At 52.3% G+C, this 26,214-nt stretch overlaps 1 protein-coding gene across 1 annotated transcript in view; it reads right to left on the reverse strand.

Moving 5' to 3' along the window:
- Positions 1-26,214, reverse strand: part of PRKCZ (protein kinase C zeta) — a 101,204-nt gene that overhangs the window by 68,216 nt on the left and 6,774 nt on the right. The window lies entirely within an intron of this gene.

Here is a 26,214-nt window from a genome sequence, read left to right on the forward strand (position 1 = left end):
GCCTGCAGCCGAGCTGAAGATGGGGAGGAATTTAACTAACGTGATGCCTCCACAGCACTGTAACCTTAGTAAGCACGTGAGACTAGATTAGAGTTTAAAAGGATCCACTCACTGGGTAGCTCCAGAAAGGGCAATTAAAATTTTTCCTTTCTGTTTTATTGCCTGTTTCAAATTTTCTGCAGTCAACATGTGCTTGTGGTTTCAACCAGAAATGCTGTCTAAATACAAACTGGAAAGTCCTGTCTGTCTGATGTGGCCTTTTTGTCCACTCCTGGTCACCACCGTTCCCCCCAAGATGGCGAGTGAAGATGCTGCAGTGACGGAAGCTTCAGGGAGCAGCACACCATGATCCAGCCCTGGCTGGCTTGAGGCCCTGGCAGGCTGACCCACATAGCAGGGCTGCCAGTCCTCCTGGGCAGCGGGCAGCATGTGCAGCCCATTGCTGACCGGTCCTGGGGTTGGGGGACCTTTGGTGTAAGGAGGGGACATCTTCACAGAAGCCCATCTGATAAATGCCCAGGGAGACTGCACCTGAGATCAAAGCAGGCCAACTCCAACCTCTAGCACAAGAGTCCTGTGTACTGGGGGGAGAGGAAAGACTGTGGGGGGGTGGTCTTCATGGAGAGAAGGACAGTATGGAAGAGGTGGGGAGGGATAAGGGGCTGGGAGCGGGTGGGGAGATGGGGGAGATGGGGGTAGGGATGAAGAGGGGCGGGAAGGAGACAGGGATGGGAAGTGGTGGGGAGGGAGATGGGGGTGGGAATGGGAGAGGGGCAGGAAGGAGACAGGGATGGGAGGGTGTGGGGAGGGAGATGGGGTGGAAGGTGGTGGGGAGAGAGACAAGGGTGGAAGGGGGGGCCTGCCCCCCTCCCCGACACAGCTGCCTTTGCAGAGGGAGGTGGGGGCTGGGACAGAGAGGGCCCCCAACCCTGGCGAGATGGAGGTTGGGGGTCATGGGGTGTCATAGCCCAGGGAGAGCCCATTTACAGGCTCTGTCAGGCTGTAGGGGCAGGGTCATCAGGTAAGGGGGCGGAGCCTGGGCCAGGTAGACCTGGAGAGGCTGTGACTGTCCTCAGGTCACACGAGAGGGAAAGAGCAGGATGGAGGTAGTAAAGGCCACAGAGAAATGGAGGGCGCAGAGAAAGCCGCTATTCAGCCATGGCTCTGCCTCAGCAGAACAAAGGACGCCTTCAGGCCACGTGTCCAGGCGGCCAACATGTGACAGTCACCAGGCAGCCAGCCCCTCATGCCGTCCCCACAGCCCACCTGCAGCCCCACCTCGAAGCCAGGGCTCCCCCCACGGCTGCCTGGACACTGCCTCCACCGCTGCCCCCAGGGCCTCCACACCAGGCACGAGCTCCCTGGGGGCACGAGCTCCCTGGAGGCCAGCCGGATGGGATGTGCCTGCCCCATTAGGACACACATCCTTCCTTGGGGGGTCACTTCTCCACACACGGGGGCAGAAAGATGGCACCCCAACCCCCTAAATGCCGGCTTCAGAAGAAAAACCACCTCGGCTTATTCATTTATTCTTCCCACAAGTCTTCTTGATGACATAACACACACACTGCTCAGATACCTTATCATAGCCCTGTGCTAACAACAATAAGAATTTCTGGATGATGAGATAAGACCAAAAAAATGTCCCCTCCCCTCCAAAAACCCCATATTATGCAAGAATAAGGGAATCATTAAAATGCTTTTGAGCAAAGGTCTTACCAGTGGCTCGTAAGTGCAAGGACCACCTGGCATCTCAGTTCCCTGTCAAAGGTACTACCACCACTGCTCTCTGGGAGGCAGGGCTCTGCCCAGCTGTGGGCACGGTCAGCAGGGCTCTGCCCCGCTGTGGGCACGGTCAGCCTGTGACAACACCATGACTCTAAGCTATGAGGCAGCAAACCTGTCTTTTATTCCATTTCTCACAGAACTCTGTTTAAAAGCAGATGAGAAGACAAAAGAGTTCTCAGGCTCTGCTGTACAACATGGGAATATGGTTAACACCCCTGAACCACACATTAAAAGTGGTTAGGATGCCCTGTTAGAACGACCAAAACCCAGAACACAACGGCACCAAATGCTGGTGAGGACTGGAGCAACAGAAACTCTTCTGTGGCCGCTGATGGGGATGCAGATGGTGCAGCCACTTGGGAAGACAGTTCAGAGTTTTCTTATGAAACTACACACAGTCTTACCAGACAAGCCAGCAGCCACACTCCTTGGTGTTTACCCAAAGGAGCTGAAGACCATGTCTGTACAAAAACGTGCCCATAGATGTTTACAACAGCTTTTATTTATATCCGTCAAAACTCAGAAGCAATGAAGGTACCTTTCAGTGGGTGATGGACAAATAAACTGTTCTAGACAGACAATGGAAATATTACCCAGCTAAAAAGAAATGAGCCAGGTTTCCCTGGTGGTGTAGTAGTAAAGAATCCACCTGCTAATGCAGGAGATGTTGGTTCAAGCCCTGGTCCAGGAAAATCCCACATGCCACAGAGCAACTAAGCCGGTGCACCGTAGCTACTGAGTCTGTGCTCTAGAGTCTGACAGTGGCAACTACTAAGCCCATGCTCCACAACAAAGAGAAGCCTGTGCACCACGATTAGAGAGCAGTCCCTGCTTGCCGCAACGAGAGAAGGCCCATGTGCAGCAATGAAGACCCAGGGCAGCCAAAATAAAAATAATTTTTTTTTAAAAAGGAAATGAGCCATCAAGTCATGAAAAGACATGGAGGAAACTTAAATGCATACGACTAAGTGAAAGATGCCAATCTGAAAAGGCTACATACTGTATAATTCCAACATAAAACAATCTGGAAAAGGCAAAATGCTGGAGACAGTAAAAGATGAGTGGTTGCCGCGGGCGGGGTGACCAGGGGGATCACAGAGGGCTTTCAGGGCAGTGAAATACTGTGTGTGATACAACAATGGTGGGTACATATCACTGTACATTTGTCCAAACACACAGAACGCATAACACCGAGAGTGACCCCCAGTGTAAACTGTGGGATCTGGGAGATGTAACAAGGTACCCTCTGGTCGGGGTGTCGATAATGGGCAGGCTGTGTGTGTGGTGGGGCATGTATGGGAACTCTCTGTATCTTTCTTTCAATTTTGCTGCGAACCTAAACTTGTCCTAGAAAATAAAACCTTAATTTTAAAAGAGAATCCTAAGCAGGGTTGAGACAGTGATTTTTATGTCCTGTGTTAAGTGGCAATGGCTGATTGAAGAAGATGTATGAGGGACGAGGGGGCCGTGGAGGGTCGTGGATGCTCCAGAGTTGGATGGTCCCAGCTGCTCTGCAGGACAGAGACCGGCACCTCCATCCCAGCTCTGACGCATCATCACTTTGTGGGCACAAGCCTCCAGCAGGGCCAGGGGCTGCTGGTGCTTCTGTGTGACTCACTGTGCTTCACACACTTACAGAAATACTGAGTCAAGTCACACACTGCAAGCATCTCTAAAAACTGCAATGTGGATGAAGGTAACACAAAATTCATGCAGTGTGCATCTATGAGGACCTGGACAGCAAAATGGTAAATGCATGATTATCATCTCAAAGAATATTTAAGATGAGTCACTACATGAGAAAATTTGAAATATTCTGAAGTCTTACAAGTCAAAAATGAAAGAAACTGAGGTTTTTCCAAAATTAGAAAATAATCCTAAAAATAGACGTGACATTTCCAATAATAACTTTTTTTTTTATGGGTTCTTTTTGGTCTTTTAGCTCCAGCATGCAAACTCTTCCTTATGTGGGATCTAGTTCCCTGACCAGGGATTGAACCCAGGCCCCCTGAATTGGGAGTGTGGAGTCTTAGCCACTGGACACCAGGGAAGTCCCTCCAATAGTAGTTTGTGGGGGTGAAAAAAAATTTTTTTCTAAATGGCCCCAAAGTCAACTTTTGTCAACTATACAACAGGAAAGTGAAAGTCGTGTCTCTTTGTGACCCCACGGACTGTAGCTTGCCAGGCCCTCCTCCAGGTCTCCCCAACCCAGGGATGGAACCCAGGTTTCCCGCACTGCAGGCAGATTCTTCCACCGTCTGAGCCACCAGGGAAGCCCAAGAATACTGGAGTGGGTCAATCCCTTCTCCAGTGGATCTTCTGACCCAGTAATCGAACCAGGGTCTCCCGCATTGTAGGCGGATTCTTTACTGTCTGAGCCACAAGGGAAACCCTATACATGGGAAAGACTAAGGTAATTATCTTTGAGGTTTCTCTATAGGAAACATTGCAAAACTGTCATTTGAGAAGAAAATTAAAGAAATGCATTATAGGATCATGCCAAGAAGATATTTAATGATGAGTGTAATTAAGGTGATTTTTTAAGATTTTGGGATGCTGTTCGTATTTTAAAAGTTATCATTTAGCTTTACTTCTCATGCTAAATACAAGTGCACATACATGTGTAAAAGCAGACAAGTGCAGAAAGTACAAGCAAACATGTGCACGTGTACCAGGCTACTCTTCATGCAGCAGAAAAGGGTGAACAAAACACACATTTCCTCCCTGGAGAAGGAAAAGGCAGCCCACTCCAGTATTCCTGCTTGGAGAATCCCATGGACAGAGGAGCCTGGAGGGCTACAGTCCATGGGGTCTAAAGAGTCAGACACGACTTAGTGACTAAACCACCACCACCACAACACACACACACACACACACACACACACACACCCCTATTTTTCCAAAAAGAAACACAGGAAGAATAAGCACAAAGGATGAATGAAATTGGCTGCACATGGGCTGAAGGTACATGACTAGGAATCTTTGTGCAGAGTTTTTATTTTTGATTCAATTCATGTAATATCACAGAATTCCTCAATAAACAAACAAAGATGGGGACATACCCTAAAAGTGAGTGCAGACAGAAATAAATAAACCCAGCTGACCACTGCATTGACAACACCCAGGGGGCCATGGGGCTCAGGTGACCCCCCAGGAGCCACACTTGAACTGAACCCATGTCAGGGTAGCAGAGTCCAAGGACCAAGGATGCAAGGGAGCCATGTTGGCACGTAGGCAGGGCACACGTATCCTGATGCAGTGGACTGGGACTGAGGAGCCCAGGAGGCCTGGAGCAGGCGTCTGGAGCCAGGGCAGCTCCAGTCTAGGTGGGAGCTCGAGGGTCAGAGCATAAGCCTAGGCCCCACTCCTGGGTGTGAGGGGTACACAGAGCCCAGACCTGCCTCCAAAAGTCCCCTCCACCCCAAGGAGGCCAGGTCCCCTGAGCAGCTCCAGGCTGGACGAGGACCGTGCCTGCTAGTCCCAGAAACAACTGTGCCAGAAAGTGGGGACCCCCTTAAATGCTGGGGGAACGTGCCCCACGCTGGCAGAAACCACTTCTGCAGGCCCTGCCAGCCAAATGCAGCAAATTGGAGCCTCAAAAGGAATGATGAAAATGAATTTTAATAAACTCACGATTCAGAAAAATCCCAGTCCACATGGATATAATGCTGGTTTTAAACAAGAAGGCAACAGGGGACAGCTCTTCCTTACAGCACAAAATGCCAACTAACACTGGTAAGGGCTTCCCTGGTGGCTCAGCAATAAAAAATCTGCCTGTCAATGCAGAAGACACGGGTTCGATCCCTGGGTCAGGAAAGATCCCCTGGAGGAGGAAATGGCAACCCACTCCAGTATTCTTGCCTGGGAAATCCCATGAACAGAGAAGCCTGGGAGCTATACAGTCCATGGGCTTGCGAAAGAGTAGAACACACTGAGCCACTAAACACCACCACCAGGAAAAGGAGTGACGGCAAGAGAAACTGGCTATGTGAGTACCCCAACAATAACAACCCTCCCACAGAGGCCCACACCATGTGCAGCACACACCCTCAGCCTCCATCCCAGACCTCTCCTCATGCCATGGACCTGGGACACCGGTGCTAGAAGCAGGACCACGGAGTGGGTGGCACCGGCTTGGAAAGGCTGCTCCAGACAACAAAGGATTTGGAAAAAGTGTGATAAACAGCACAGTGTGGCAAGAGGAGGAGGAGTACATGGTCCACACGGTCTGTTCTGAGACTCAGTGCTTTCAGGAGAGCAACACGTGGAACGCTAACCTGGGAACGGGGTGTTTAAAGCTGGTCTCTGCAGTGTGACAACCCTCACCACGGCTTCAATCAGTCCTGTCACCGTGCAGGCGCTCTGCCCCTGCCCACGTCCTCAGGGCTGCTCCAGGGAGCCACCCACCACTAGGCTCGCCCATCGACTGTGAACAGCAATAGGTATGGCTCTGAAGAGGGCAGCCTGGGGAAGTGGCATTTCTGAGCTGTGGGGATCAACCAGCTGGGACCCAGTGTCCGAGTCGCCCTCTGACCTTCTCTGATGACTGTGCATCTCCTGCCTGCAGTCAGGTCACCGGGCAGCTCGAGGTCAGCCGCAGCAGCAGCATTTACACCAGGGAAATGGGCAGGAGCGACATCGGAGAGCAAGCTTACACGTTCCAAGTGCTCAGCCACCTCCAGTGCAAAACAGTCACTGATGCTTAGTCAGCTACCCCCAGAGTCTTCTGCAAACTCACCTCACACCAGCCGAGGGACACACGGCACCAGTGGAAAGGTGCCCCTGCCTGGCTGATCCTGGATGACTGCTCGGCAGCCCCAGCTCCCCACCCACTCAGGGTTCCCTCCCCAGACAACACCAGAGATGGAAGTGGGGGAGGCAACCAGGGTTGAAGGGAGCCACATGCAGCCACTCCAGCTCAGGCCGGTCAGGAGAGCAGCCAGAATATGCCTGGGCTCTCCTGGGGCAGCACTGCAGTGTCTGACCTGGGGACTCGCCTGGAGCTGTGATGGCCAGATCAGCCTGTCACCACCACCACTTAACAGGAGGACGGGTGGCAGAGAACTGACCGTGCTCCCTGGGAAAACCCCATGTCCACGGCCGTAGCTGTGCTGCCCTCCACACCCTCTAGCCCTGGCCACCTCTCCCGGATGATAGGACTGAAGGGAAGTCTGTGTCCCTGCCCGTGGGGGTCGGAGAGCCCCCTGCCTTGCCCCGCCATGGGGGATCCAGGCCTACCACCCACCACTGAGCACCCAGCATCACCCTACTGGCCAGGGTCTGGCCCTTTTGCTCCCCAGGCCCATCACAAGCTCCCAGTGGCCAAAGTTGGAATAATGTGGACAAGAAACAAAATATGAGCATGAAATTACCATCTGAGAGTCCAGACCAACATAAAGAAGGAAATGGCGTGACATCAAACACCTCAAGTAGAAAAGTCCAGATAATCCACGTGGATACCCCCTCCCCTCACGGTGGGCTGGGCTGGCTACCTTCCTCAGAAAACAGGGTGAGAAGGGGAAAGAGGGACTCTACAAGGGGACCCCTGGCAGAGACACCTCAGCCAGGGGTGCAAGGCCACGTCACCTGGTGACGTGAGCACGGGTGAGAGAGCAGTGCCCTGGCGCAATGTGATGAGCAGGGTGGTGGTCCTGTGGTTCCTCTGGAGGCCCTGCCATGGTCTAAGCATGAGAAAAACATCAGACAAAGCCCAGCAGCAGGGCACCTGACGGACATCCAGCCAGACCTCCTTCACAGGCCAAGGTCACAGAAACAAGGGGGTCTGGGGCCTGTCGCAGCCAGAGGAGCCTGAGCACACATGACGACTGACGCCACATGGGGGCCTGGGTGGGAAATGAGGACACCGGGTGAGGTGGGACAGGAGCCCATGGAAACGGGCCAACACGGGATCAGCGGCCATGACTGGCACACACACTGGCGGTGCTGCGGGACCACCCCGACCCGCCCTAAACCCAAGCCTGCTCTGAAACATGGTGTCTATCAACCCACACACAGAGCTGGGCTGGGAAGAGCCACAATGTCCCCAGCCGTGGGGCTCCCCTGCTCACCCTCACCTCTCTGGCAGCACCAGTCCTTGTCCCATGGGCACTTGGGCCCAAGGACACACTGATTCCCAACATCCACACCCACCCACGTTCACCCATGACGGCCTGACCAGCCAAGGTTCTTCTGCACAGTTTTAACCATCTATTAATAGAAGGTGTCCAGGCAAACAGCAGTAGGAACACAGTCACTTACTATGTTCCCTCCAAGACCACAGTCAAAGGAAAAGAAACACCGATAAACCCATCACAGCAAAGAGGAGGTGGGTGATGACACCATGTGGAATCCCGGAAGGCAGCCCCCCAACTGTGGTCACAGGAGACGAGACAGGGAGGAGCCCCTGAGGCCTGACTCGGAGACTCCTAGACTCTAAGGAGAAGACCCCCATCCTCACCTGGGCAGCAGATAGAATGAGGGCCTGACCCAGGGGGATGGTGGCAGCCTGTTCACACAGTATGAGACCCCAGCCTTCTGGGAGTAGCCCAGTGGGGATACCAAACTGGCCATCCCTATGGGCTGGTGATCATGGGTCACAGGGGCCGATGGAAACCTCCCAGCAAAATAAGCTGCGAAAAAGAACCTGGGTGGACATGGAACCATGGGAAGGGATGAAGAACATGTTTAGAATGAAGACACCAGCTCCTCTTTCACCTACCCCTCTCTGCTCAGGTAGCTATGGGTGCCAGTGTCTCATTCATGAACTAGGTCCTCGAAGTAGCGGGGACTTGAGCTCACAATCACATTCCATTTAAGAGGGTCTGAGTGGGAGCCAAACTCTTAGCAGAGAGCCTAGACTTGGACCCAGCCTGCAGAAGATGAATCCCAGCTCTGCCAGGCACAGCTGTGTGATTTGGGAAAATGATCTGACCTCTCTGTGCCTTGGGTGGCATTCTCTCCACAGAACACAGACAACAGCAGCAGGTGCCCAGAGAGGATCATGAGGACTAAAGCGTTCATGTGTGTGAAGCCTTAAAGCCATCAAAGTGCTCAGTGACTCACTGCGTACGACGGTGCCTCTCGCCACAATTAATAACCTCAAAGCAACACTATGATCGTCCAGCTCTGAAACAAGGGCAGAACAGTCTATTCCAGGAATGAACCTTCAGAGAACAAAACAGAACTCTTAAAAAATAAGGATAAGACAACACACTTAATAGATGGTTTGCACGAGAAAAATTAAAGGTATCACCTAGAAAATAAAACAGAAGTGGAAAACAGAAAATCATAGAACCAGTCCAAGAGTTCCAACAAACCACTGGTGGGCATTCTAGAAAAGGGTACCAGAGGGGAGTGAACCGTCAAAGGAATAACTGAACAGAAGTGTCCCACCAGGAATGCCTGGAGTGTCCATGCTGAAAGTTCCAGCACAGGAAACAAAACACCTCTCATCAAGTCACATTGTCATGAAACTTGAGGATATAGGAGATGAAAGATCCTAGAAACCTTCAGCAGAAAAAAAATCCCACAACAATAAAACTGGCCTCTGACTTCATGATCAGACCAGAAACCAGTGGGCCATGGTCAGTCCCTTCAATGTGCCAATGGGGGCGATTCTAACATAGGCTTCCATACCCAGCTAAACTATCACCAAATGTTCTACTCAGGTAAACGCACATCCACTCCAGGTCTCAAAAGACTTACTCTCCTTTCCCTCCAGACCCCTTTCTCAGAACGTATCTGGAGAACATCTTAACTGGAGACCAGGCCAAGAAAGAGGACAGGGGGCAAGGCCCAGAAAGGTCAGGTCATTTTCCCAAATCACAGGATGGAGGATGGACCAGGGATGAAAGAGGCAGATAAAGCAGAGCAGTGGGAGATCCAGGGATGAAAGCAAAGAGAGGTCCTGGGTATGCTGTGTGAGGCCTGGGGGTGCTCAGGAGTGCTGCCAATGTACTGTGAGAAGATTGTGGGAATATTTCAGGCAGGACTTCTAGAAAATTCTAAGGAAGAAAATCAAGACAAGTATCAACAGCAAGAGAAACTACAAGCTGTGCAAGACAGGAAATATGACGCTGGTGGTTCTTAAACATTTACTTGTGCATTAAGTTGTTGTTTAGTCACTAAATTATGTCTATCTCTTTTGCAATGCTGTGGACTGTAGCCTGCCAGGCTCCTCTGTCACTGGGATTTCCCAGGCAAGAATACCGGAGTGGGTTTCCAAATCCGTCTGCAGGGGATCTTCCTGACCCAGGGATTGAACCTGTATTTCCTGCATTGGCAGGCAAGTTCTTTACCACTGAGCCACCAGGGAAGCCCCATGAATAATCTACGTGAATGTTTACGTCATCCACAAGACATAAACAGTCAGTGACTAAACAACCCCACTAGGGGCAGAGGGAAGGAGTGCTGCACTGCCACGTCCAGAGACATAACAGAACAAGTAACACCTCTGACGGAAATGCAAGATTCAGAAATGCAGAAACATGTGCCAAGGGTGGGGGAGAGGCAGTGATACCAGTTTTCTCTCTTTAAGCCACATGGACTATTCAGCACCTTAAAATAGAAATACATAAAACTCAAATTTAAATTCAAGATGTGAAAACAAGGTATCACGCAAACCGTACACATGAGCACGTCCTGACCAGGACGAGATGTCCACCCTGTTTGACATGACCTCGTTCCAGCCTCCTGACAATCCCATGTCAAAGAAAAAGAAACCAAGGCACAGGGCAGGAGGGCCACGGGGCAGGTGACCAGGGCAGCCCTGGGGTGCTGACTGCAGTTCCCCTCAGGGTGCCCACACACAAGAGACACTCCTTGCTGCTGCAAATCAACTCTTCAACTTCCCGCAGAAAGCACATGAAAAAGAGCAACCTTTAAAAAGACCACACACATAACTACCAAATTAAACAGTAAAACACAAATTCAGGGTCCCCCCAGCCCCAGCATCCTGTGCACAATCTCTTGTTCACCCCATAAACCATCACAGAGTAAAATGAAGATGAAGCAGCCTCCATTGCCATCAGATCACAGCCTCTGAGATAATCTCCAAGAAGGCTGGTTAGTTGTCAACCTGGATCCTCACCCCTCCTGATCGGGGGCCTCTTGGAGGAAACGGAGACTTGCAGGCTCATGGTTCAGCAACTGGGGCTGGGGATGAGGGGGTGTGGAATCTGACTGGGCCCAGGCAGAATGAACAAGGTGGCCTACTCCACATTTTAGGGTGATCCTAAAAATAAACCACCATGTCCACATGCATGGTGGGGATTATGCAGTGCCACCTCCTGAGTGAAAGATAACAGCCATGATTTGGGGACCAAAACAACTCGAAAGCTGGATGAGTAGCTGGTTCAGGTGGCTGATCTTAGACAAAGCTGTTCCTGCCCTTTGCACAGAACAGCCAGCTTTTATGGTCAGAGAGCCTGCCTGGTGCCCCACCCCCACCCCAACATGAAACACACATCTGACCCTCCTGGAGCTGTGGCCCCAAGTGCTACTTGCCCCCCAGAAGCAGAGGCCCAGCGGCACGAGGCATCTACTAAGGGAGGGGCCTGACCTACCGGCCCCTCACCCCAAACGTGCCATTCCCAAGATCTAGGCCAGGAAATACAGAAAGGAACTGATCTCTGTTCTTGGCTGTAGACACAGTGACACGACACCTGGAAGGAGGGTCTGTCCTCCAAGGACTGGCGTCACCAGGCCCTGGCTCCAAGGGCAGCACTTAGGACAGTCCCCTCACCCTGGGCCGCCCCACAGCAGCAGGAGACAGGTGCTCCCGGGCCTTAGGATGCTCAGTGGGGCTTGGGGCCTGAGCCAGGCACCTGCCAGCTGGAGCACTGAGAAGGACAGGCCTCACGACGGACGGACTGCTGTAGGCCCCGCTTCATTCTAGGGCATAGACACATCCCCCAAACTCACTGCACAAATGTGAAAAGGGACAAGACAGGAAGATGGGGATCTTCTGAAGCAGGCTGTCTCTGTGGGGCCCCAGGCCAGCGCCCAGGGAGGGGGCCTGAGGGTGGCATCTGCCCAGGAGGGCTCCTCGCTGCTCCGTGTGACCGACTGAACAGCAGGCAGCCTGGAGGTGAAGTCAGGTAGGTTACACAGCTCACGCTCCTTACGTAAGTGTCAGCGGCTCTCAACTTTGTGAAGGCGGTCTATCGGTGGCTGACGCAGTGGAGACAGGAGTGGGGAAGCCACACAGATGGGACCAGGACACGGATACAGGTGGGCCCCACTACAACCCCACCTGGCAGTGCCAACACAGACAGGATGGCTACGGTTCTGGCAGGCTCACTCCTCCAACCGGTCCCCCATTCATGGCTTTGACTAGACCCAGCCGAGGCACTGGGCCCCAAGGCCACGTCCTGAGCTCCCGGGCAGCCTGCCTGTACCAAGGGTCCCACCAGCCCTGCACAGGCGGCGCGTGATCACATGAACGGGAACAGGCCGAGACGGCCCGGAGAAACTATGACACAGCTAATTTCTGCTCCGTGGCCACACACATGCGAGCAACTCCCGCTCCATCTCCCCTGCCATGCACCCCTCCAGTGCATCCCAAATTCTATGATTTATCCAAAACAAACGAGTCACCCCCACACCCTGGACTGGCAGCAGAGCGGCCAGTATTTCAAGGGTCCTGCTTCTGGGGGAGGGGCGGCCCAGCACTGTCCACATGGGGGGAACCTGCTCCCCGCCAGCCTGGTGGGGGGCTGCCTCCTGCTGCTTTTGTTTTTTACAAAAACATCTTGCAAAATGGACGTCAGAAGAGCACCCACATCCCCCTGTCCCCACTAGCGACTCGCAGCCCCAGCATCCGCGTGTACCTCCCACCATGTCAGGATGAAGAAGCCGAGACCCAGCCGCACTCGCTGCCAACAGCCCAGGGCCGGGTGGAAGAGCCACACTGACACGACCCGCTGTCCACGGGACTGCCAGGGCCGCGGGAGCGCAGCCGCTCTGTGGACAGGGCTCGGGGCGGGGAAACAGGTGCCGGCCACGGCCAGCTTGGGCGGCCCCATCTCAGTAGCTGCCCACACTCGGGTGGCAGCGATGCGGAGCAGGCAACGCACATGCACACTTGCGCCCAGGCCCTCCGCGGAGGAGCCCAGCAGCAGGACTCCCAGGAGCGAGCGAGTAGGGCCCCCGGGCCAGGGTGTCGGATGAAAACGAGGCTGCTCCAGAGCCAACCAGCCGCCAGGCCTCGGGCACACACCGTCCATCTCAGGGGCACCTTTCCTCCCCCGCCCCCGCATCAGCCGCATCCCTCGCTGGGCAGGCTCTCTTGGGGCTTGTTTTTCTAAAACCTGTCACCCCTCAGTGCTGCTCCCCCCGCGGCTCAGCTTGGAGCTGCAGCAGCCACATCCCTGCCCGGGCCAGTGGCACCAGCGCGCCCATGTCTGGAGCATCCATGCAGTGGGGAGGCTGTGTCCGGACACAACCGCTGCCTGCACGCCGCCGGGCGATGCACGTTACTCACCGGGCTTTCTTCTCCTGCCTCCTCGGCAGATTCTTTATGCTCTATGGAGCGGTGGGCGTGAAAGAAGGCATCCTCCTTCCGTGAACGCGCGGACGCTGCCCTCTGCTCCCCGTGGGCCCTGACAATAGGCGGAGGGGTTCACACACCAGGGCAGATGGATATTTAAAGGAAGGCTGGCCGGCCCGACCCCCGCCTCTCACATCCCTGCCTCCTCATGTCTCCAGGCCCGGGTGGTACCCGGCTCCCCGGGGAAGCTGGAGCCGGCAGCTGAGGCACCGACTAAAACATGGCCTGGATGCCGAGGAGCTGACGTCACGGGAGCACAGCGTCTCTGCGTGGAGACGGACCTCAGGAGCCGGGGCAGCAGCTCGGCCTCTGAGCCTCCCAGAAGCGGCGTCTGTGGGGAACAGACCCAATGGGGCCCCAGCCTGTCGCACGCCAGGCTCGCTGGCCGAGTGACAGTAGCCCCGGATTGTGGGTGACCTCTGACCTGGATCTGCAGAGGCCAAGAATGGGTCCAACACAAATGCTCACAGGTCCCAAGCTCCCGGGTGCCATAGCTGGGAGGAGGGGAAGAGGGAGGCCTGGTTCTGGTCAGTGAGGTGAACGGGACCAGGGTCGGGAGGTGTCGGGGGGTTCTGCTGCTCTGAGGGGTGGGGGTGGGGGGAGCAGGAAGGGCAGAGATGAGGGAACCAAGGTCCCAGAGAGACGAGTACTGGGGTGACCAGCCTGGAGTCACACCCACTCCAGCCTAAGGCAAGAGGTGGGCCCCAGCAGGTGGCCTTTGTGCCGGCTATGGCCAGAGCAGACCTCTGGGCCCCGACAGTCACTCTGGGCTCCCCCACGTGACATCTGGTCCTTGCCAGCTTCTCCTTCCAATTCCAAAATCACGAGGGGACTCAGCCGACCTCCCTGGACCCCCAGAAGCCTATGCCGACCCTGCCTAGACCCCCAACTACCTGTGCTGACCTGGGCAGCCAGGCTCCACGCTGGGAGCCCAAGAGGTCTGCGAAGCTTCTCCCCCTAACCTCCAGGCAACACCAGGGCTGGGAAGGGGAGCAACCCTTCTTCAATGGGTTCTAGGCAGGTGACCAGCTCAGGAGTCTACACTTCTCTGTGTTCTCAGCACAGAATCTGACCAAAGCTCTGGGTTCGAAACCCAGCTCCTTCCCTCACTCTGGCCTAAAGTCACCTGGGAGAGTTGAGTCGTCAGGTGATGGCGTCTGAAACTCACGTGACTTCAGAAGAACTAGTGGAATAGAAGGTCCCCAGAAGACACAAGAAACTGTCCACTGATGACACCTCATGGGGGCACAGCCCTGTTCCCCATTCACCCCCCGTTTCTGCATGGTGGCCAATTTCACACGACATGGCACATGAGGGCCCAACATATTCACTACTGGACCTCTACTGGAAAGGTCTGCATCACCCTCAGGCTATCAAACCACAAAATCACAGACCCACCACCTCTACTGGGGGCTTCAGTGGGAAACGCATCTACCCTGAGTCCAACAGGCAAACCCAAGTAAGGTGAGCTGGACATCAGTCACCACCTTTCAGCACAATCTCCTCCAGTCATTCCAAACGTGCAGCTTTGCAGAGCTCTAGAAAACCCAGGCTGAAGTGGGGGGACTGTTCATTTTAATGGCAGTCTATTTTAGATAGAAAAGTAGCTTTTCTAGGTTACAGATAACTTGAGACAAAGCTGAATGAAACTGGATTTTTAATAAAGCAATACACACACATATAAATACCAGGAAATAACAAGCGTCCGTTACCTTGGAAGGATTCAGTGGTAACTAGTCCAGCCCTGCCAGCTTGACCCCCCACCCTGAGTGCCCCATGAGCCCCCCACTCAGGCTGGGTCTGGCTCTTGTCCTCTCATCTGAGGATGCTGGGTGGCCTTGAGCAGACGACAACAGGGCAACTTGCTCCCCCTGACCCACCAGCGGGGGCAGGGGAGGCAGAGAGCTGACCTCACCAGGCACCAGCCCGTTCTCGGAGCCCTTCTAGCTCTCTTATCGCTCACATGGCATCCGTGGGGGTGGTCACTCCAGACCCTTTCCACAGCAGGGGAAGCTGAGGCACAGAAAGCCACCCCCGCCTACCCAGAGCCAGGGTCTGGCCCTAGCAGCACAGAAGCACCCCCTTTTGTGGTCTCACAAACAAGCCTGAGTCCACAGAACTGCCCCTGCTTGCCTGGGTGGGTTGTGGACATGGGAGGCGCACCTCAGCACAGCCTCTCCTGCACAGCTCTGCTCCTGGGTGGGTATCCAGCATGACTGGGAAGCACACAAAGCTTCAGAGCCAATGAAGAGACAGACAGCAGTTCTGGGCCCACCGGGCGGGGATGTGAGGGAGAGGGGTGGGCCCCAGCACAAGCTCCATCCTCCTCCACAGCCCCTGGCAAGGCCACCCCTTCCTCTGCACCCCACTATGGCTCCTGCGGCCCAAGGCTGACCCCACTAGCCCCCACCTGGCGCCACTCCACGGTCACCACTCCTCTGGGCTTCTGGAGGAACCTGTCCAGGTGAGCCGAAGTGAATGTACCTTCAGCTCCCCCTCCAGAGGCTGACTGGCATGTACCTTCTTTAACACCTTGGGTTGTGAAAGCTTCCTTGTGGCTGGAGTAGAAAAGGGAATGGCTTGGGGCCCAGATGCAGGGACAGCAGGGGCAAGCCTGTCACCTCCCCACCCTCACTGATGAGGGGCTAGAGGGCTTCAAAAGCTCCAAAGGCCAGGACTCCTGACAGGCCAGAAAGCCCAGCTCAGTCCTGGGCCACAGGGGCTGGCAGGGGCACAGCTGCGGGCAAAGCCATGTATCAAACAGCCCCTGACCCCCTCAGACTGCACCTCCAGACCAGAGGGGTAGGGCTGGACAGGGTCCTGGCTCCTCAGGGTCTGACCAGGTACAGTCTCCTTGCCCTGGGCACCAGTCCCACAGGTCAGCCACCCAGGTGACAAGCAGGGTCCTCTGCAGGGCTGCCTGCCTCCAGGGAGCAGGCTGGAGAGGGGCCGTCCTACACCAGCCAGTCCACCCGCCATCCAGGGACACCTCCTCACTTGAGCGCACGGACAGGGTGGGGCCAAGGACACGAAGCACTCAGGGTGCCAGTGCCTGGTTCCCATGGCCTCGAGGGACACCCCTGGCTTTAAGACAGGCTGCCGCGCCACACACCCCCAGGTTCAGCTTTTCTCTGAGACCATTAAGGACTGAGAAGCCTTCCTTTCTGTACCCCTTCCCAGGGGGTCACCTGAGCGCTAGCAGTGTCCATGGCTAGCTCCATGTGACAGGGCCTCTGGCACGACTCCTCCTCCAGGAAGCCTTCCTGGGGCCAATGCTCACCACCCACAGGGAAATCCTGAAGTTGACAGAAAGGGCTTCTTTACTACATCTATTCTGCTTTGTAAGTGCTCCCAGCTGTCCTTCAAGACACACTGAATGACCACTCCCTCCACAGAGGTGTTAGCGCTCACAACCATGTCTGATTCACAGCCCCATGACCCCGTTTTATGGATAACAGTGGGTCCGTCATCTGCTCACTGGTGGAGCCCTGGCTGCCACGTGGGCACTTGCCTGATTCCCAGCCGTACACATGCAGCCCATACCTACACCAAGGGAGGCCACTCCACCCCACCCCTAGGCTGGAGTCAGGTCCCTAGAAAGAGCTGGCAGAAGTGGCCGATGGGGCTCCAGTCACATTGTGGGGAGTGTGGCTGGATGTGAAGGACAGCGGCCATCAGAGGGGCCAAGGGGGCAGCGGGCAGCAGGACCCCAGTGTCCTTGGAAGCAGGGCCTGCTCCCTGCTGGAGGACCCACAGTCTGTGCACAAGTGACTAGCACAGGCAATGAGAAAATGTTAAACAGATCTGACCGTACTTAACACAAAAATCAAACATGAACGTCTCCATGTGAACAGAGGCAGGATGACGGACACAACAGAGGAGCCCCCCCACCCACCAGCACAGGACGGACAATGCACAGAGGGGCTGACATAAGCCTGCTGGGGACCATGAGGTCACAAAGCCCCTCTGTGCTGCAGCCACCCCTGCCCAGAGCCAGCAGGTGGCCCCCTCAGGCCCCTGCACTGCCACGTCATTCCTGGGCTCCAACAAGCCACCCAGAGCCACCACTGGCCAGGGGTTCTGCCTGGCCCAGGGATGTCACCAGCAAGCTCACCTCTCCCCACAAAGACCCAGCCCACCAACCACTAAGACCCCCTTATCCTGTCAGGCGCCCAACCCAAAAGCCCTAGAAACGTGCTTCCACTTGGTGGCGGGGAGCCACCAAGCCCCTAGCTGCCACACCAGGGAGCATGGCTCTCTGGCTGAGCCACTGGCCTGTTCACCTCCATTGCCTATAGCCCCCAGGCAACACGGGGCTCTATTCACCCAGGAACTGGACGGGAGCCAGACCCCTTTAAAGTGGGCACCTCATGGGCTCTGCTGACAGTTTATTCTTATGATGCTTCTACACACACAGACTCGAAAAATTCTTTGTGCTGTGGCCAGAACAAAATTACCAATTCAGTGTTTCAAAAACCTATAATCTCTGCATGAATGTCCACAACACCCGAGATGCAGAAACATCCCAAATGTCCATCAGTGAGTGAATGGATACATAAGATATAACAAAACACCCAGCGGAATACTACTCAGCCATAAGAAGCAGTGACAGTGCAGTCAGACAGGAAACAAACGATGAGACCAAGGGCTTGAACAACACAACAAGCCAAGGAGACGTGGTGGACACACACACACAGAACCACCCCCAAGAGCAGCACACATGTCCTCGGGTACACAGGGACATCTCCAGAACAGACCATGTCAGGCCACACAGTAAGTCTCAATCAAGTTTTAAAGGACAGATATCATACAAACTATCTTCTCTGACCACAGCAGAATCAAGTTAGAAATTAACAACAGGAAAAAAACCTGGAAAAATCACAAATGTGTGGAAATTAAACAACACATTCAAACAACCAGTGGATCAAAGAAGAAATTACAAGGGAAGTAAGAAAATACTCAAACAAAAACAAAGCATACCAAAACCCAAAGGATACAGAGAAAGCAAAGCTAAGTGGGAAACTGACAGCTATAAACCCTTTCTTTTAAAAGCAAGAAAGATCTTAAATCAACAGTCTAACTATACACCTTAAGATCCGAAACTTTGTTGTTGTTCAGTGGCTAAGTTGTGTCTGACTCTTTGCAACCACATAGACTGCAGCGTGCCAGGCTTCCCTGTCCTTCACCATCTCCCAGTTAGCAGAAGGAAATAATAAAGATCAGAGCAGAGATAAAAGAGAATAGAAAAACAAAGGAAAATCAGTGAAACCATTTTTGCTGAAAAGATCAACAAAACATCACCTTTCAGCTAGATGGAAAAAAAGTGAAAGTGAAGTCGTGTCTGACTCTTTGCGACCCGGTGGACTGTAGCCCACCAGGCTCCTCCGTCCACGGGATTCTCCAGGCAAGAATACTGGAGTGGGTTGCCATTTCCTTCTCCAGGGGATCTTCCTGAGCCAGGGATCAAACCCAGGTCTCCCGTATTGCAGGCAGATGCTTTAGCCTCTGAGCCACCTGGGAAGCCCACACAATGGAAGTGCAGGCTTAACCAGTGATGCCCCAGAAAAAAGAAAGGCTCAAATTACTAAAATCAGAAATGAAAATGGGAACATTACTCATGATTTCACAGAAATAAAAAGGATTGTAAGGGAGCACTGTAAACAATTGTATACCAACAAACTGGATAACTGAGATGAAATGCACAAATTCTGTGTTTCCTAGAAACACAGGACCTACCAAGATTAAATCATTAAGAAACAGACAATCTGAATAGACCTGTAACCAGTTAGGTTAGTTGCCGGGCCGACTCATTGGAAAAGACCCTGATGCTGAGAAAGATTGAGGGTAGGAAGAGAAGCGGGTGACAGAGGATGAGATGGTTAGATGCCATCATTGACTCAGTGGACAGGAGGAGTTTGAGCAAACTCCAGGAGACTGAAGGAAAAGGAAGCTTGAATAAGTCCTGAATACTCAGGACTTATTTCCTGTAGGACTGACTGGTTTGATCTCCTTGCAGTCCAAGGGCCTCTCAAGAGTCTTCACTACAGTTGACAAGCATCAACTGTGCTGCAGTCCATGGGGTTACAAAGAGCTGGACACAACTGGAGCAACTGAATAAGAACAAATAACTAGTAAGGTGAATCAGTAATTTAAAAATAATAATAATCTCCTGACAAAGGACAGTCCTGGACCTGAGAGCTACGCTGGTGAATTCTGCCAAACATTTAAAGAAGAACTAACACCAATCTTCCTTTTCCAAAAAACTTAAGAGCAAGGAACACTTCCTAACTTATTCCAGAAGGTGGATTTACCCTAATGCTAGAGTCGGACAAAGACACTACAAGAAAAAGAAGACCAAGGACCAACATGCCTTATGAAAAATCCTCAACAAAATACTAGCAAACCAAACCCAGCAGCATATTAAAAGAACTATACACCATGACCAAGTCAGATTTATTCCTGGAATAAAAAGATGAACAATCAATGCGACAAACCACATTAATAGAACAAAGGGAAAAAAATGATAATTTCAATTGATGCAGAAAAGGCACTTGACAAGCTGAAAATCCTTTCATGATAAAAATATTCAACAAACTAGGCACAGCAGGTACCTGATCTGGTTTTTACTCATACTACCAATTCTGACACCATCTACCTGCAGGCAGTGGCAGACCCCATACATTAAGGGCTCAGTTCTACAAGACTGCCCTCCAACCCAACTGCAGACACCAACTGCCAGTCCAGGCTGATGCCTGGGCTTCTGACCCACAGGATCAGTTCAATTCAGTCGCTCAGTTGTGTCCAACTCTTTGCAACCCTATGGACTGCAGCACACCAGGTTTCCCTGTCCATCACCAACTCCCAGAGCTTGCTCAAACTCAAGTCCATCGAGTTGGTGATGCCATCCAACCATCTCATCCTCTTTCGTCCCCTTCTCCTCCTGCCTTCAATCTTTCCCAGCATCGGGGTCTTTTCCGATGAGTCAGTTCTTCGCATCAAGTGGCCAAAGTATTGGAGCTTCAGCATCTGTCCTTCCAATGAATACTCAGGACTTATTTCCTGTAGGACTGACTGGTTTGATCTCCTTGCAGTCCAAGGGCCTCTCAAGAGTCTTCACTACAGTTGACAAGCATCAATTCTTTGGTGCTCAGCTTTCTTTATGGTCTTACTCTCACATACATACATAACAACTGGAAAAACCATACCTTTGACGAGATGAACCTTTGTCAGCAAAGCAACATCTCTGCTTTTTAATATGCTGTCTAGGTTTGACCCACAGGCTACAGGCTCACAACCCACTCCTCAGTTAGATTAATTTGCTAGAGCAGAGCACAGAACTCAGATTAATTCAGGAACAGGCAGAAGCAAGATGCACCAGGGAAGTGTGAGGCTCTCCAGGAGTCACTCCCCACAAATCTCCATGTGTTCACCAACTAGAGAGCTTCGGCACCCCATCCTTTTGGGGTTTTATGGAAGCTTCATCACAGAGGCATGATAGATTAAATCACTGGCCACCGGAGATTAGTTCATCCTGCCCCCTGCCTCTCCCTGGAGGTCAGGTTCCAACCCTCTAATCTCTGGGTGTTTCCAGTGACCAGCCCCATCCTGAGGCTATCAGGGGCCCTACCCAGAATCCACTGCTAATGAATGACAAGACACACCTATCACTCAGGAGATTCCAATGGTTTCAGGACCTCCCTGCCATAAACCAGGGAGGAAGACCATAAACACTTCTTATACACAGGAGGAAACCACCTCAACACAAGAAAAACTATACGCGAAAAACCCATAGGAAACACCACACTCAATGGAGAAAGGCTGAAAGCTTTTCCTCCAAGAACAAGACAGGGATGCCCAGTATCACCATTTCTATTCAACAAAGTACTAGAGGTTCTAACCAGAGCAATTAGGCAAGAAAAAGAGATAAAAAGCATTATCAACTGAAAAGTAAAATTACCTCTCTTCACATGTAATATAGAAAACCCTAAAATTCCAAACAATGTTAGAACTAATAAACAAATTCACCAAAACAGCTTAACAGCTTGTCACAACTAGAGAAAAGCCCATGCAGCAATGAAGACCCAGCACAGCCAAAAATAATTTTTAAAAAAGAATAAAATACTTAACAATATTATCTAACAAGGAGGTGATAGACTTGTACAATGAAAACTATAAGACAGTGCTGAAAGAAATTAAATGACAAAAATAAGCAAAAAGAGATCTCATGTCTATGGACCAGAAAATTTAATATTGTTGAGACATCAAAAAAGTGTTAGTTGCTCAGTCATGTCCAACTCTTTGTGACCTCATGGACTATAACCTGCCAGGCTTCTTTGTCCTGGGATTCTTTGGGATTCTTTGTCTTTGGGATTCTCTAGGCAAGAATACTGGGGTGAGTTGCCATTTCCTCCTCCAGAGGATCTTCCCTACTTAGAGATCAAACCAGGGTCTCCTGCATTGCAGGTGGATTCTTTACAGTCTGAGCCACCAAGAAGTCCCAATACTACTCACAATAATCTAAAGAGTCAGTGTATTCCCTACCAAAATTCCAATTTTTTTTGCAGAAAAACGTCCTAAAATTCATATGGTATCACAAGGGATCGAGAATAGCCAAAACACACTTGAAAAAGAACAAAGCTGGAAGATGCACACTCTCTGGTTTCAAACATTACTGCAAAGCTACAGTGATCTAAACTGTGGTGCTGCATACAGACAAGACATATGGGCCAGAACAGAAAGCCCAGAAATGAACCCTCACAAGTTTGGTCAAATGATTTCCAACAAGGGTGCCAGGACCATTCAATGGGGAAAGGACAGTCTTCAACAAATGGTGCTGAGAAAATTGGACATACACATGTAACAGAACAAAGCCAGAGCTTTATCTAACATCACGTGCAAAAGTCAACTCAAAATGTACCAAAGACCCCAAGAAGAAAACAAAGGACCAAAGCCTCCCCACAGGGGATTTGGCAATGATTTCTTGGAAGGCAAGCTGTGAAAAACCTAGACAGCATATTAAAAAACAGAGACATCTCTTTACTGACCAAGGTCCATATAGTCAAAGCTCTGGTTTTCCAGTAGTCATGCACGGATGTGAGAGTTGGACCATAAAGAAAGCTGAGCACCAAAAAATTGACACTTTTGAACTGTGGTGTTGGAGAAGACTCTTGAGAGTCCCTTGGACAGCAAGGAGATCAAATCAGTCAAAACTCAAGGAAATCAACACTAAATGTTCATTGGAAGGACCGAAGCTAAAGCTCCAATACTTTGGCCATCTGATGCAAAGAACTGACTCATTAGAAAAGACCCTGATGCTGGGAAAGATTGAGGGCCGGAGAAGGGGGGTGAAAGAGAATGAGATGGTTGGATAGCATCACAGATTCAAGGGACATGAGTTTGAGCAAACTCCGGGAGATAGTGAAGGACAGGGAAGCCTGGTGTTCCTCAGTCCACGGGGTTGCAAAGAGTCCAGCACAACTTATCGACTGAACAACAGCAAAACATGCAACAAAAGAAGAAACAAATTGGAGTTCATGAAAATTTTATAATTTTGTCACCACAAACGAAGTAGGGAAAAAACCTCAGAATATGAGAAAATACTTGCAAATTGTGTATCTGATATGCTGAGTAGGTAGAGAACTTCTAAAACTCAACAACAAAACAACCCAGTTCAAAGTGGGTGAAAAACTTGAGTAGACATTTCTCCAAAGAAATGGCCAACAAGAACTAAAAAGATGCTGAACATCACTGACCATCACGGGAACAAAAATCAAAACCACAATGAGACACCACCTAACATCCGTCAGGAAGGGTGCCATCAACAAAACAGAAAACAAGCAGCACCAGGGAGGAACTACGCTGGTGGTCCAGTGGCTAAGACTTCACGATCCCAACACAGGAGGCCCAGATTCCATCTCCCGTCAGGGAACTGGATCCCACAGGCCGCAGCAAAGGGTTTGCACACCCCAATTATAACGAGATCCCATGTTGCACAAGGAAGGTTGCAAGGGCAGCAACGAAGATCCCGCACAGCCCAGAGAGACCAGTGTCAGAAACAGGAGACGAGCACTGGTGAACGCAGCGGGCGAGGAGAGCCACTGCGCACAGTGCCGGTGGGACGAAGCCGGTGCTGCCACCGCAGACAACAGCACAGCAGTTGCTCGAGAGCCAGCACTGCCGATGTTCAGTCGCCAAGTCATGTCCGACTCTTTGCGACCCTGTGGAGTAGAGCATGCCAGGCTTCTCTGTCCTTCACCATCTCCCAGAGTCTGTTCCAACTCATGTCCATTGCGTCAGTGATGCCATCCAACCATTTCATCCTCCAACCTAGGAATTCCATTTGCACATATATACCAAAGAGAATTGAGAGCAGAGTTTCAAGGAGGTATTTGCACACCTGTGTTCACAGCAGCATTATTCAGAGTAGCTAAAACACGAAGTAACCCAGGTGTCCATGATCAGATGACAGATAAACAAACTGTAGTCTGTCCATACAACGGAATATGTCTCAGCATTAAAAAGTGAGGAGAATCTAACACCTGCTCCAGCACAAATAAACCCTGAGGACATGAGGCTGAATGAAACAAGCCAGACACAAAAGAAAAAAATCCTGTGTGAGCCCACTTCTAGGAGGTCCCTGGCATCAAAATCATAGAAACAGAGAGTGGGAGGGTGGGGGCCAGGGGTTGGGGGCCAGGTGGGGAGTGAGTGTTTCATGGGGACAGAGTTTCGGTTTGGGAAGATGAGAAAGTTCTGGAGATGATGGTGGGGATGGTTGCACAACAATGTGAATTCAGTTAATATCAACAAACTGTATACTTAAAAATAGTTAAGATAGTGAATTTACTTTACATGTACTTCATCGTGGTAATAAAAACTGGAGGAAAAAAAAAGGAATGAAGTTCTGATACACGTTACAACATGGATGAACTTCAGAAACATCACGCTAAGTGAAAGAAGCTACCACAAAAGACCACATATCGTACATTCCGTTCCAGGCAATGTCTACACAGGGTGACTCCGTAGAGATGGCACAGTCTGCTGCCATCAGGGGCTGCATGGAGGAGCCACAACTGCTCGGGGGCTCAGGTTTTTCTTCCCAAATTGTTTCAGAAGCAGGCAGAGGTGATGGACTTACTAAATGCCACTGAATTTGTTCAAAGTGGTTAAAATGGTTTTATGTTAGGTGTGCTTTACACAACTTTTTAAAAACCCGAGAGAACCGATTAAATTCAGGCTGTGGACTTGCACAGAAGGGGCTCTGCTGCCAGGAACGCAGGCTTGGCAGGTGTGGCATGGCCCTTCCGGCCAGACGCACCCAGGCACCCCTGCATCTGCATCTCTGCAGCACGTCCTTCTCCAGCCACGGCTTGTCACACCGTCAGCCCTCCGCGTAGGGTTCTGACCCGGATCATGGCTGCCACTGATCCCTTCTCACTGACCACGGCCTTGGCAGGGAACACAGATGCAGGTGCTAGAATCACACCCGTAGCTGGGCCATGGTGGGACCAGTCAGGAGTTCTCCTGACTGCCTAAAGGGAATAGTGTGGGCCATCCTGACTGCTCAAGGGCAGCATCACAAAGAAGCCGTACAAGCAGAATTCAGAGGAGATGCCACAGTCTGTCCACTCTCCTCTCTGCCCACCCCCACCCCACCCCCCACAGCACTGCTGGAATGTTCCAACAACACCAAGGGGCCTGGAGCCTCGGAGCCGCCCCGGGTGAGCATCTCAAGGACCTGCTGGAGAGCAGAGACGGCACCACATTCCCCGAATTCCCACACAGGGACACGGCCCTGCCCACACGTTATCCCATGTCAACCTCCAGTAGAGACCGCGTGACACCAGGAGGTCACCAGGGTGCTTGAGTGCAGCCCCCACTGCCATCCCCTATGTGAGACCCCGGATGGGGCAACATCCACATGAGAATCAAGCCAGGAGGGCATCAAGGCGGGGACAGAAAGGGCAGACTTGAGCCCTCAGGCAGCACAGCTAGGGCCCTGGGCTAAGCCAACGGCTGGCTCCTGCCCTGGGGATGCTGAGACGCAGAGGTGCTGGGTTTCCCTTGTGCTCCAGGCCAGCTCTGGCTGCTAGAGACGGCTCTGGGCAGACAGTGAGCCAGCCTGTCACTCTGGCTGAGAGTTGCCCACAGAGCACAGTAGAAGGGGCCTCGTCTCCAACAGGAACACCTCTCTCATTTTACCTTTCCATGTGTCTAAAAACACAGGTGAGATCTACCAAGTGTGATACTGCCCCTTCCAGGAGACGTGGGCACCCGGGCAAGAGGTCAGGTGGGGGCAGCCACATGGGGATGAGGACCCCGAAGCCCCTGTGCAGCCCACCCATCTCTGAGCCCCCCACTGACAGGCTCCTCTCTGTCTACCCACCCCACCCCTCAAGGTCCTGCTTTGACCACATCCTTGCAGGTTCAAGTACATGCACAGCAAAACTGCACATGCGCACAGCCGCCTCCCATCAGCCCCTCCCACTCTGGCCGGAAAGTCTCACCTGCAGGACTGGCTACTGCCGCCCACCCCCACTTCTCTAGGCGACTCCCAGGCCTCAGAATCTCCAGGCCCCTCCCCCTGCCCCCTTTAGCTTTATTTACCATAGTCTGACACCAGCTGGGACCTCCTGGGCTCCTCACATTGCTCCCCCAAAACTGCCCTTCACGTCCACCCCCACGACCACCACTGGGGCAGCACCTTCTGCCAGCCCCTGGGCTGCTCCAACCTCTTCAGGCTGCCTGCTCCCCTCCCGCCAGGATTCCACAATCAAGATGTTTCCCAGCCTTGCTGGTGCTCCTTCAGGGTCCCCTGTTCTCCTCGTGGGACCCCAGGCCAGCCCTGCTCACTGGCGACTCCGATCCTCGGTCTCAAA

The sequence above is a fragment of the Bubalus kerabau genome, chromosome 5 (genome assembly GCF_029407905.1).
Source record: "Bubalus kerabau isolate K-KA32 ecotype Philippines breed swamp buffalo chromosome 5, PCC_UOA_SB_1v2, whole genome shotgun sequence".
NCBI lineage: Eukaryota > Metazoa > Chordata > Mammalia > Artiodactyla > Bovidae > Bubalus > Bubalus kerabau.